Genomic DNA, 13,172 nt, shown 5'->3' on the forward strand with positions numbered 1-13,172 from the left:
CATTCTCTAACATGACACATGTCAACTTGCTGGTGGTGCAAGTGGAAAAGACAAAAATTCAATCAAACTCTGAAAACAAAACGGTTCCCAGTTAATTCTCACATTAACAGCAGCATTCACTCCAGAAATTCAACATCACCTCAAAACTCTGTGAGCTTCACAGGCGTTGTTGTGTGCTATGACTCTACAGAGGATGATTCAGAATGGCAACATCAGAAAAACTAGAATAGAGTGAGTGCTAAAGCACTCCAGCACACCAGACTATTGAGGAAGGGGAGGCTGCTATCACTCCATCACTCCTCCAGTCCTGATTGAGCCTGGCGGGCTTGTAGGTTTAACCGGCAATCTTCAGATCTTCAAAGCAACTATCACCGAACATTTTCTTAACAGAGGAGGCCTGTTTGACATGAAGTTCTCTTCATTTCATCTGTAATCGCTGTCTTTAGTGCATTTGTCTTCCATATGTTCCACGTTAGTCCACATTTCCTCCAAGTTCCCCTTCTGCTCGCGGGCTTCCGGCTATACAGTGTATGTATGTGTATTATCATTAACAGCAGGCCAGGCAGGATCAGGGTACTGCATGACTTGGCAGCAGATGTGACTTTCTGTGTCTTTATTCATCTGATCTGGAGTTTATTGGGCTGATCAGTTCATCGTAAGAGCAGAGAAAGTAAATCAGGAACTGTTGCCGGGGGAGTCTTTCAAGTCTAAAAGACCCACTCTCCAGAAAATCAAGTTTTAACCTTGTTAACATGTCCATGGGATGTTTTTTATATGCTACAAGACATATCAGGAGCTGGAACTGCAGTGGACCAATGACAGCCAGGGTTTCATACGTCACACACCTAAGGGGTCATGATAGCATGATACTTGATTAATTAATTGAACATGTGTGGCTGAATTACTCCTGTTACAACCTGTCATTGTGTGGCGTACAGTAGCTAGCAAAACCGAAAACAAGCAGAGGTTGGTGTGATTGATGAGCAGAGTTGAAGGTGAGCAGGTGTGCTCCAGCTGCAAGCGAGCGGCAGAGGGGTGGGCGGAGGTGGAGACAGGGACGATTTACACATTCGTGCATCCCCGCATATTAAATGAGGGCAAAGGTGTACAGTTACAATTTAAGCCATTATTTTTTTTCATGGAAAAAAACTTCTACATATGTAGTTTTGATGACCAGAAATCAGTTTTTAAGGGTTTAATCAATGCAAGGTGAGGAACCTTAAGTTGGCTCTTCCTTTAGGTGGAGAAGTGTACTGACACCAGAAGTTCATTTGGGCAAATAGGATGTCTAGTTGATTTCTCCTTTAGCTTTACAATGGAACGAATGACAACATACTGTATATATGAAAGAAAAATGCTCGTAGTAAAAAAATCATCTAACTCTGCAGTTTCCCTCAGTTCTCGGGAGCATTTCAATTTCTTTCGGTTGATAGTTTTGGTTTTCCAGCCCACAGCTTTACTGACTTGGTTCAGTCTCATTGTTCTCTTCAGAGTTGTTTGTGGCCACAGCAGGCAGCTGTTTTCAGCAAAAAAGCTCTAAAAGCCACTGCACACTTTGGCAGACGACGTTAGCAATTAGCTGGTGGACATAGTGGAGCATTTAGCACATAAAGCTTGATATTTGCCTCAGGACTTGGTGGAGGGCAAAACAGAGCTAAGAGATTCAAAGGGTAAATATGACTGTTGGATGAGTAGATTAGCAACAGTTTTAACTTAAATAGTGATAACATGTCAATGTTAAATAGCCTCAGTTTAGTCAAAACTAGGCTGAAAGTGATAAAAACAGATTGAAATTTACTTGATTTGAAGGAAATTCAGACTTAAGAAACCCAAACAGGACGCCTGCTTACACCAGAACAAACACTGCATCCCTGTTTTTTTCAAACCCAGCAACACAGGAAGAGAGAATACCCAAAAGACCACACACCCAAACACAGGAAAAGCAGTCTTGAGTCTTCAATGCAATGCAGTGAGGAATGCACAGACTTGTGTATCGGGGGAGCTAAACAACCATTAAACAAACGCATGGATCAACACCGGTGGGCCAACTCCTCAGGTCAAGACTCAACAGTCAACAAGGTATATATTCTGGACAGGGAGGATAGATGGTTTGAAAGAAGAGTGAAGGAGGCTATTTACAGAAAAATAGAGGAGGAGGAGGTCCACGACACCACTTATCCACCACATACAACGCTGCCCTCTCATCCCTTCCCAGCAGATTGAACAACCATTCAAGTTCGGCCTTGGGTGACAAATCCGACGACTGTTTCTCACACTAGGCCTCAGGTGATTCTAGTGACTGTCACGACTGCTGATACGCAGCCAGGAGCACTAACGACCCAAGTGGTATCAGTGACCTTGATAATGACCCCACAGAGCTTAAATACCTGGAACTCCCTACCAATCAGTTACAACTAAACACTTTTCAAGTGTCTGCAACCAACTCCAGCTGCCCTAAATTCAACTTGCTTGGATAATCATGTCTTGGATGACTGAGAATCTTCACAGACATCTTATAGAAGGATTATGATCATTGATTTAAAAAAAGAAGACAAAACATCTTATTCTGACTTCAAAACTTTTTTTCATTATTTTTCTCTGAGTTTGCTCAAACTCCAATAATAATAAATAATACAACTATTTCTGAAGATTAAACCATCTACTGTACTGTACTGAAGATTTATTCTAGCTTTTAGGTTCGGTGCAACAAAATGATAGAATAAACAAGGATGAATTAGAATTTAATGCAGGTTTAACATCAACTTTGTGAAACCCATAGGCCTTTAACGTCTTGCATAGTGCAGCTGTGAGCTGCAGCAGTTAAATCACTGTGGAGAAATATTCACCGGAGGTATTGTAACAATATATCGCAGAGTGATGTAAGCGAGGCTCCTCCAAGCGACTCCACATGTCAAAGTATTCACAATCCATCTGCTACCGTGTTGCATCAGTATAAAACTTTCATAATGCTGCCTGTCTCTCCGTCACATCGCCTTTTGTTCTGTGTGTGCGTCTTTGTCTCTCCGCTCCTCTTTGTCTCTCAACGTCTTTACCAGCTTTTTTTTTTATTCCGGAGTTGTATCATCTCCCAGTTCTGCGTGACACCTTTCGGTCCCATCCGTGGAAACGCAACATGGAAGAAGACGAGACAGATGGTGGGAGAGACCGGGGGAGTTAGACGTGTGTGTGTGTGTGTGTGTGTGTGTGTGTGTGTGTGTGTGTGATGATAGAATTTAGAGGGGGCAGCGTTTGTGCTGCTTGTGTCAGCCGTGTCTCTCTTGCTCTCTGCATGTGTGTATTTGTGCGTGAGGGAGAGTTGAGAGTAATGAATTATTTGAAAGCTAAGAGCTACGCTAATTAGAGAGGAGCAGCACATGTGAGAGTGCAGTTATAGGTCTGACACACACAAAAACACTCTTTCCTATTTTTAATTCCACTTGACTTTAGACTGACTCCTTCTAAACTTGTGTACGTGTGTGTTGCACAAAGATATAAATATAAATATATATATATATTGTTCTTGAGAGCTTGGTCTCAGGCTCTTGTAAATCCACGAGTGGATGGAAGGCTTTTAGGAGGAAGGTTTTAAAGGTATCATAAGCAGGATTTTCCTGTAAGACAAAGTATAGTCTCTCACAGTAGTAATTCCTCTCAATCTTCACTGAAGACCCACTAGAAGTGTGCGGTGGTGTATTTATATGCAGAGGCTCTCCCTTCCACCTGCATTTTCTTATTGTTGGGACACTTCTTGGCTGCAACCTTTGGGCAGTGTGTGTGAAGCAGCATTCAGATGACGCCTGGCCTTTATAAAAAGGTAGCGGCCAGGTGTCAGACCCTAAGCAACACGCATCCATGAGGAAGCAGTGAGCACTGAAAAGATGCAAATACAGTGAGGTGAAACACCAAGAGCTCGTTCCAAAACAGGAGGGAATCTGGGGTTGGCTTTCACTCGCTGGTGAGCACTTATGGAGACGATGGAGATGAAGAGCTGAAGTTGGCCTGGTATCTGTTTGACGGGTAAGTGTGGGCTATTAGCGTAGCTAGCTGGCTAAAGTATCAACTTTATTACTCCAACAAATGCCACTTTCCTACAATAGCAGATTGTAGCGTTCGTACCAGCAGCGCGCTTCTGCTCGCGTTGAGCTGAGGAGGAGCGGCCAAGTTTGAATATCGTGTTTACAAACAGTAACCGACAATTCCTGCACAGCATACCTTTAATGTAAATGAGATGAATACAGATTCACATGCATGAAGCAAAACGATTTTGAGGATCTAGGTCTAACCACATGCACAATTTGGTTTCTGTCTCTCTCAGTGTTGTTATTTTGCCTTTCTATGTTTCACTTTTTTCTGTTTATCTGTCCTGTGTTTGTTTCTCTTCCCTTTACATCTGCGTAGGCGGTTACTGCATTCATATTGAATGATATTGCTGCATATAACTTGTGCTTGTAATGTCAGTGTTCATTGTCAGAGCAGGAAGATATGTGCCCTTCATGCAGCAGAGGGAAAAGTTGCATAATTATAGTGTACAGCCATAGTTTATTTACTGTAACAACGATCTTTACCTTACCATACTGAGGGTGCCAGTCTTTGGTGCTGTTGTCAATGAACGTTATCCATCTTTTGCACCTTCGTCTTGTGTTTTGTCTGCCGATAAGGTTCCTCCCTTGAACAAACACTTTCATAGCAAGAGCTTCAGTCAGCGACTGTGACACTGAGTGACTCTGATGCACTGCAACAGACGCAGCTCCGGCCCCAACTGTATACATTAAGTTTAATTTTGTTTACTTTACTTGTCTCCATGACTCTGAGTTCATGTTGTCTCCTGTCTGCTTCTATACTTTAAGCTGCTTTATGAGCTCACATACCTGAGGTTAAATTGTGTCTCTTAAGATGAAATACAGCACGGTTCTGCATGATCACCCTGTGAAAAAAAAAAAAAAAAAAGGTTTGGGTTGTTCTGAGTCAAGTCAGGTATGCCCAGCCCATTTCTCACATGTGGGACTGCATGAACAACCTGCTGCATTGGATCAAAGCCTGAAATATGGACAATATTTCCACGAACCAAGTGTAACTTCAAAGGATCTTCAAATCAATACTGGAGATATTCCTGATTTTTTTCGGTTATGCATTTTTATATCGTTATCCATAAAGATCTGTTTATCCTGAGCAGATTTTGAGAGGCTGGAAATGCATTAATCAAAAACATCCAAGTGTGCCTTTAAAATAATTCACTGCCATCACCCCCATGCTGATGAGAATAAAACACTGTCAACACTCAAGATTGTTGATTGAGGTGATTTTTGCTCCGCAATGACAAGTTACACTTAAAGGCTTTAAAATATGGATATTTGCAGCTGATGCTGCTTCTCATTTTCTCTGTCACCACTTGTCTCATATTTCTGCATTTTCCATTACCCTTCACTCTCTACAGCTAGTGTCCATTTCATTTACTGTAACATGCTGTGAGGAAGGGGAATGCTTCATAGCCCCCCCTCTCTCCAGTAACTCTGTGTTTATGAGTCAGACACATAAACCTTGGAACAACCTTCTGCAGATCGCTCTGCTTAGAATCAGTAATATCAAGCCAAATTTGGATGCACATGAGCTTAAAAGTTGGATATACCTCGCTTATAACTTTTCACTTCATTAAACTGCTATTTATGTGGGAATATGCATTGCAGTGGGAATGTAAAACAGGGCTGAAATCAAGCTGCATGCTCAGGCGCTCTTCCATGGTGAGTAATAGTGAGATCATTTTAGAACGCTGCAGTCTCTTCACATATAGCCCTTTCTATGTTTAAATTCCTGTTACATGTATGTTTAGGTTAGAGAATTATGTAACTGAACATCCTATTTTAAGATGATGCAGACACACATAGAAGATCCATATACTGTCCATGTTGCATCATGATTTTCCACCATGAAACTGCATGAGCACTTTTAGATATTAAAATAAGTGTAATGGAAGCTATTTGTGCAGAAATGAACAGGTATTACAATGCCGCTCAGGCCTCCAGGCTCGCATTAAATACTTGCTGCAGGGGATTTCAGAGTTTTACAATTTGTTTTTATAGATGACAGTCTGGAGTTAATAGATTTATATGCATGTGAACCGTTATAGGACAGAACAGAAACACAGAGAATATAACAATTAATGTGCTGATTCAGCCTAGAGTGTGTTTTTACTTTAATATCAGCAGTGGCTAACCAACAGTGGTGTAATGTGCTTTTTATTAGCTTCATCTGTACAATCTAATGTAGTCAAATAAGCCCAGAAAAATACTGATCAATAAATCTTTGTGAGGCTTGAAGTAAAAGGTTGCACTTTTTTGGAATGCATTGACTGACACACGTTTTGAATATTCTTCATGTTTGAAAAAAGGCGAACCTTTTAGTAAAATGCAGTCTGGTACAACAGCACAACTAAATATAGCCTCAAAAATGATCACAGACTTGAATCAGTTCCTCTCAAACACAGTGTCACACAAACCAAATAATGTAAGATTCAAATGTACAGAAACACCCAATAAACTGGTAAGTCAGTGTGGTTGCAGTCAAATTTGCAGTTCATTTGAGCATTTTGGCATCTTGCTTTACAACATGCCAGAGGGGGCAACATTTCACCTGTGTGTGCAAGATAAGGGCCTCGGTGCTTTATTTCCTGCAGCTGACAAACAGCCCTTTAATGATAACACTGTCAGGCAGAAAGCAACCCAATCAATTAAGACAAAGAAAATAGTCCCTTACCTAAACACTCTATAACACTTAAAAGGAGGCATTAAGGCTGAGACACTCAGTCACTCCATAAAAGACTGATAGCAAAGCACCATTAGACAACTGACTGACTTCAGCAAAGTGAAGACAGAAGAAGTGTCTAGAATAAATGCATACCTGGTCATTATTCCTGTTATTTCAAAGAAATTGCTCCATAAACAGTTCTCTTTTATGACAGACAGTTGGTGTCACTGAGTCACTGCAGGCCATGGCAGGAGAGTGATTTCTGATCAGCATATAGAGAGTAACAAGTGAGCTAGATTTTTAGGTTTTTACTGCTTTTAATGGTTTAAAGGTGTAACAACTGGCTACCTGTCAAAGCTCCCTCCAAACAAAAAGGGGGCAGCATATCTAGCGGTTGCTCACTATACTCTTTGCTGTAGCTGTCTTTGGCTGTAGCAACTGGCTGCTGCTAGCTAGTTAGCGCAGTTAGCTGTGCAGCTAACCCTGGCCCTGTTTGCTGACTGGAGTCTGACCCGACAGAGCTCCGAGCACCAGGGGATTGTTGGTGTTGATTGTTGGATCTGTGGAAAGACAAACCAAGATGGTTTGTTTTTTTTGTTTTTTTTGCTGTTTCTGTCTGAATTTAAATGATGTATGCTTTACGACAAGTTAAAAAGACAATTAAGCTAATCATTGTTTGGTTAAAGAGAGACACTTCAGAAGCAGTGAGGTTGTATTTTTCGGTTTAACAAGGAAAATAGGTGCAAGCTATCTCTGCAACACAATACATACACATCTTTGACATAATGTCAGAAGTGTTTGAACTTTTTCTCATTCTGTTGATAATGTAGTTCATTTTTAAATGTTTTAAACTACAATTGTGGCCATAAGTTACACATTGCACCGTCAAGCCAAGACATATTTCCCTCATGGGAGACAATAAATGTAATGTTGTTCTTGACCTTTTTTTGGTAATTTTTCTTTTTGCTTTCATTTCCAAATATGTGATTATATCTGGACTTAATCATCTGTTAAAAACACTTGTGTTGCAATGACAGGCTGCATTCAAAGCATGTTATTTCTTATTTCTGACTTCTCTGAGATCTTATAGAATATTGTAGTATAATGTCCCATCATCTGTCCCTCATTCGCTGCCTCCGTCCAACTCTGTCTTTTTACACCCACCATTCTCCTTCTTCCCTCTCTCTTTCACTCTAATGTCTTCCTCTCTCTTTCAATCCAATTTTCTCGTCTTCCTTCCCTCTGTCATCTCTTGCCCCCCTTGCTCTCCACCCCCACTCCCCCACATCGTTTCGTTCTTTTCATCTCCCCGTCATGCTGTCTATTTGATTGGAGCTCGCCTATATGGAGTTTTCCATCCTGTGGCTTTGGGGTCATTTTCAGTGTGTCTGTTTCATTCCCATATCCTCCTCTTATATTCCTCATCTCTTTTTTGAAGTAACTGATTCTTTTCCTCTAGCTCGCCCTCTGTCCCTCTTCCGCTCAGATTTCCTCCATTTTATTCATTCTTTGCCCTACCTTCTCCCATTTGCTGCGCTGTCACCTCCACCTCCTCTTTCCCCGACTCATATTACCGTTCCATCAGCTCTCTACTTCCCTCTTTTTGTGCTTGTCCCTCTACCTCTATTCCTCAACCTCCCAACACTTATATTCTCTCCAAATTTAATACAGAAGAGAAACGTACATTTTGTGCTAACTGGAGTCAAACTGTCAAAATAAATACTCATGCAAAAGTCATGTATATTGCTTTTTCTTTGAGTAGTGTAATGTGACAAAAATGAGCAAGAGGGAATGATCTTGCGTTGCAACTTTTGTGAAAAGGAGCCTTTTCTGTACGTCCAACTGGGACCAACAGCTCAGAACTTCTACTTGACAAATGCTCTAGTAGCTTAGTATGCTAACTGTGCACATGTTAACATGCTAACAGCACCATTAGCCCCCCTGGTGCCCCCATGTTCTAAAAAAAAAAATTGTAGAAGTTGTCTCTTGGATGCCAGTATGGTAAATACAACACAATAAAGTGCCTTATGTGGTGGTTTGACACATTTTCAAGATCTATTTGCTGCAACTGCCAACATTTAATTTTTTGTTTGTTTGTTTTTTGCCTATGGGAATCTCCTTCTCTTTCATTGTGCATTCAATTGTGGGGCAACCACAATTTTATATACTGTATGTATATTTGAAAAATGTGACATCTTTCAAATTACTTACTGTATTATTTTCTGTTTTCCAGAACGAATGCACTTCACAAGCTGAAGGCCAGTTATTGGTAGTGAGATGTATTCTTTCTTCTTCTCCCATATAATATCTCCCACATAATCCACCTCCTTCTCTGAAGCCACATCCACTGCTGATGATAAACTTGTGTTTTGTTTCAGTGTTGGCTCAGCATCCACATTATGCAACTGAAAACTTATCTCAACTGATCGATTTTAAAATGTTGTCTCGTGTTTTGTTGTAACTGGGCATGAGAAAACATTTGTATGGCAGGAAAAGTCTTGGGACCAGTTACTATGTGTCTATGACCAGTTAGTATTGAAAACAAACCATTAATGTGAAGTAATCTTTTAGAGAACAATCTGACACTGATGCAATGCTACAAACAACTAAACTTCACTTTCCAACTGATCCAAATCATCCCTCCTCTTCCTCTGCTTGCTTCCTCTTTAGAGGTAAACTGCTGGCCGTTGCCATAAGCTGCAGCCTTTCAGAGTTGTGATTAAACGCCAGTTTCTGAGGGAGTGGATGTGGGTCAGACTAATCAGTGCTCTTCATGCTTTCATTCACAAAGTCACAAAATGGGGTTTCTCTATCTTGGTCTGTTTTTTATTATCTCTCATTCTTCCTCTTTCCTCCTCACATTTCTGTCTTTCACTGCTGCACACAAGGAGAACTACAGAATGCATTTCAGTATGACTCACCCATGTTCGTGTGTGCCTCTGTGGTTGTTTCATGTTGTGATTGACTGTGATTTTTGAAGTTTTGGTTATGAATTTTATTTTGTGCGTGGGTGTCTGTGTTCTCCTTTGCCCCTTACAAATACTTACATACTTTCAAGCAAAGCATTTATTCCCTCTGTTGTCACTGTTCTCTCCAACTGGCCTGCTTTCCCTCTTTGCACCCTCTCTACAGTACATTGATGTTTACTAAAACATACATGCACTCACTCGTGTTCACCCTGTTATGCTCCTGTTTTTCCTTCCTCCCCTTTTTTCTTGCCCTTCTTCTGTCTTTTCTTTCTTAAAAAAACAAATGTGGCATCATGGCGCCTGTCAAGGCGATCCAGTACCAGTCAGCTGGCGAAGAGAGCCACCTGATCCCCATTAACTTGGACGTGTATATACACAAGTGGTGTCCTATTCCAGGGGCCTGGCCACCTCCTTTAAAGTCTTCATTTCAAAGCTGGAAATGTCACAATGAAAAAGTTTTTCCCCACACAAAAGGCTTTTGAGCAAAGCCTTGTTTTGAACAGGAAGAACTGTAGATTCAACCTACCAACCCTGAAATGGGACACAGCTGAAGTTTCAGACATTTTGAACTTAGGGGTTATTACTTCACATGAGAAAAATGCTGAAAGACTGAACTGAGGAAGATCGTCATGACACCAGTCCCAAAAAGGCTCAGAAGCCTAATAAAAAGAGTTTCAGCAGCTGGAGGTTAAAGGTGTTATTTTACTTTTTATGTTAAGCCACAGTCAGACCAACCATGACGTTGCTTGATTTGTATTGACCTATAATTTGCTGTATATTAAAGTAATTTAAGAGATTAAGATTTCCTGCTTTTGTACATGTGTACTTTATTAATATACACCACTTTTCTTTTAGGGAGCATGTAGCTTCAGTAACTCAATGGGTTTTATCATCCAGTCTTTCTGAGCTATTACATGCCTGTGAATATTCTCATTCATCCAGGTCATTGTAAGCTTTAGGGCATTCAATCGTTCGCAACTGACGAGGTCCAGTTGCGAACGATTGAATGCCCTAAAGCTGAGCCATTACATGTTTCTGAGGTTTTCTAAGCAATATTAGAAGGTATGTTATACCGCGCTTGTTAAGGAAACTTAAACACCACAACATATCCTATAAAAGTTAGAAGCTGGATTTATACCTGACAGAAGGGGTTAACAACAGTTCTGCCAAAAGTTTCAAGGCTATAGTTTTGAAATGACTTTACCATTTGTTGCTGAAAAAGGAGAACAATACCAAGGTTTTCTTCAACTGTCTGAATGTTGTCTTCACCCTCAACAATCTCCACATGCACCAGAAACTTATAGACAAAAAAAAAACAAAAAAAACACAAGCTTTCAAAGCTGACCAGTCACTGTTTTTGCAGCCTCCATGTGGAATCTCCGTAGCCCTGATGCATAGTTAGACTTTCAGATGTATTTTCTTGACGGGGCGCACAACACCTTTGGCATAAAAAAGGTCCAGTGTGTAGGATTTTGTGGCATCTTGCACATTGCAACCAAGTGAATGCCCATGGCCTCACTCTCCAACATGGTGGCAGCTAAAAACATAAAAAAACGCAAAAGGCACTCTCTGGAGGCAGTGTTTGGTTTGACCGTTCTGGGCTACTGTAGAAAAATGGCGGTGCAACATGGTGGACTGGAAGAGGACACCTTCGCTCTCTAGATCACCCCATACCTGTCAACATTGGGATTTGAAAATACAAGAAATTTTCCAGTGCCCAACCCTGGACTATCCAACACCTTTACCGCTGTCCACATACCCTTTACATGCAGAGAAGGCAGAACACATCCCTTTCCCCTCCATGTGATACAGTAAAATCTGTGTGGCATATTTTTTTATTTTGCAGGTCTGGATCCCCATTAATCATCCACAAATATGTTTCTACAGTAGCCCAGCACAGACAAACAAAACACTTCAGAGAGATTGATTGAAGAAAACTTCTCTAAAATTTCTATTGAGTTGCAGAAAGTTGTTGGAGGCTAGCAGGGACAGGGGGCAGACCTCAGCTCTGTATTAGCATAGACATTAAACATAGCCTGAGGAAAAATGTGTGCTTCAGAGTCATGCCTCTCTCCTTATCCATCTGCCTGTCTTTGGTCATCTTTTGTTTCTCCTTCTCTCTCCATATTTCCTGCTGGACCTCTGCTCACACTCAACACCCTCCTCCCACGGCCTCCTCCTCTCCCAGTCTAACCACTACTCCCAAGATAAATCGAAACCACAACGAAAACACACACAGCCTTCAGCTGTTTAACCCATCATCGCAAGAAACGAGAGGGAGAGGAACCCAAGGGAGCAATGGAGAGATGGAGAAAGGAGAAAAATGAAACAGTGCTTTTTTCTTGAAAAAAAAAGAAAGAGAACGAGCTACATGTCTTTTCCATCATGGCAGCACCACAGTCGTGAATCAAAAGCTGTCTGAGATTACAGCAATGTTAAATCCAGTAAACCTAAATATGGCACAAATTTTGCAGCTGTTAAAAGTGTTGTACATTTAAAGGATGTAGCACTTTGTTACCTTTGTTTGATTAGTACTGACTTTTTTAGTGATAAGATAAAGCACATCCAGGACATTTAAATTTCAGGATTTGAAGTATAAAGACCAAATGAAAGCTGTCCAGACTGATCCCTGTTTGCTCTTTTCCATCACCATCAGATTTTGACCTGCTGGGCTGCATGTGTTCCATTTGTTCCAGTTGAGCTGCCTGTGAGTGGGATCGATCTTGAACAATGCCTTCCTGTCACTCAGAGATCTCTGAGTAGCCCTGACTTAGTTGTTGGGTTTTTATCTAAAAAAAAGAAAAAATAACTGAACAAGGCAGAATAACTGCTGGGGTTTCACAGCTGTAGGTTTGGGACAGAGCTATTAACCTTCATCAGTCCAGAGAAAGTTACATGTGCAGGCAGCTGTTTTTATCCACTTCGACGGTTTGGCTCTATGGATGCCAGTGACAGTCCATCACTACTTGTCCAACACCTTAGTCCAGAGTGTCTTCTCAAGTTTCAGATGGATCACCATGGAATTTGTTACACACATTTGCCCACAGATAAAGCCTTTGGTGAACCCCTTTCCATTCATCCTGCGAGCACCAAGAGATGAATTTTCCACTTGTCCAATGCTTCAGAATTCCTCTCATACTAATCTTAACCTCAGCCGCAACAGATGCTGGATTAATGGAGTTAATATTAAGTTAATATAAGTTAATATTAGCAATATTGGGCTAAATGCTTCGACAAAAACATTGCTTCAACCACAAGCTTCTTATAAACAACACTGAAAGAGCTACTTTGCTATGACTCTGAATAGCATCAGAAAGTCCAAAGGTGACCACAAAGGTCACAGTCGAATTTGGCCATCATTGCCTCAGAGTACTGCAGCCAATTCAAAGATGCTTGTAAAGTGCCCTTTACAGGAGCTCTTTGTTCAGCATCCTCAATGTAGGACGGGAAAACAATGCAGTA

Source organism: Chelmon rostratus, chromosome 3 (genome assembly GCF_017976325.1).
Source record: "Chelmon rostratus isolate fCheRos1 chromosome 3, fCheRos1.pri, whole genome shotgun sequence".
Taxonomy (NCBI): domain Eukaryota; kingdom Metazoa; phylum Chordata; class Actinopteri; order Chaetodontiformes; family Chaetodontidae; genus Chelmon; species Chelmon rostratus.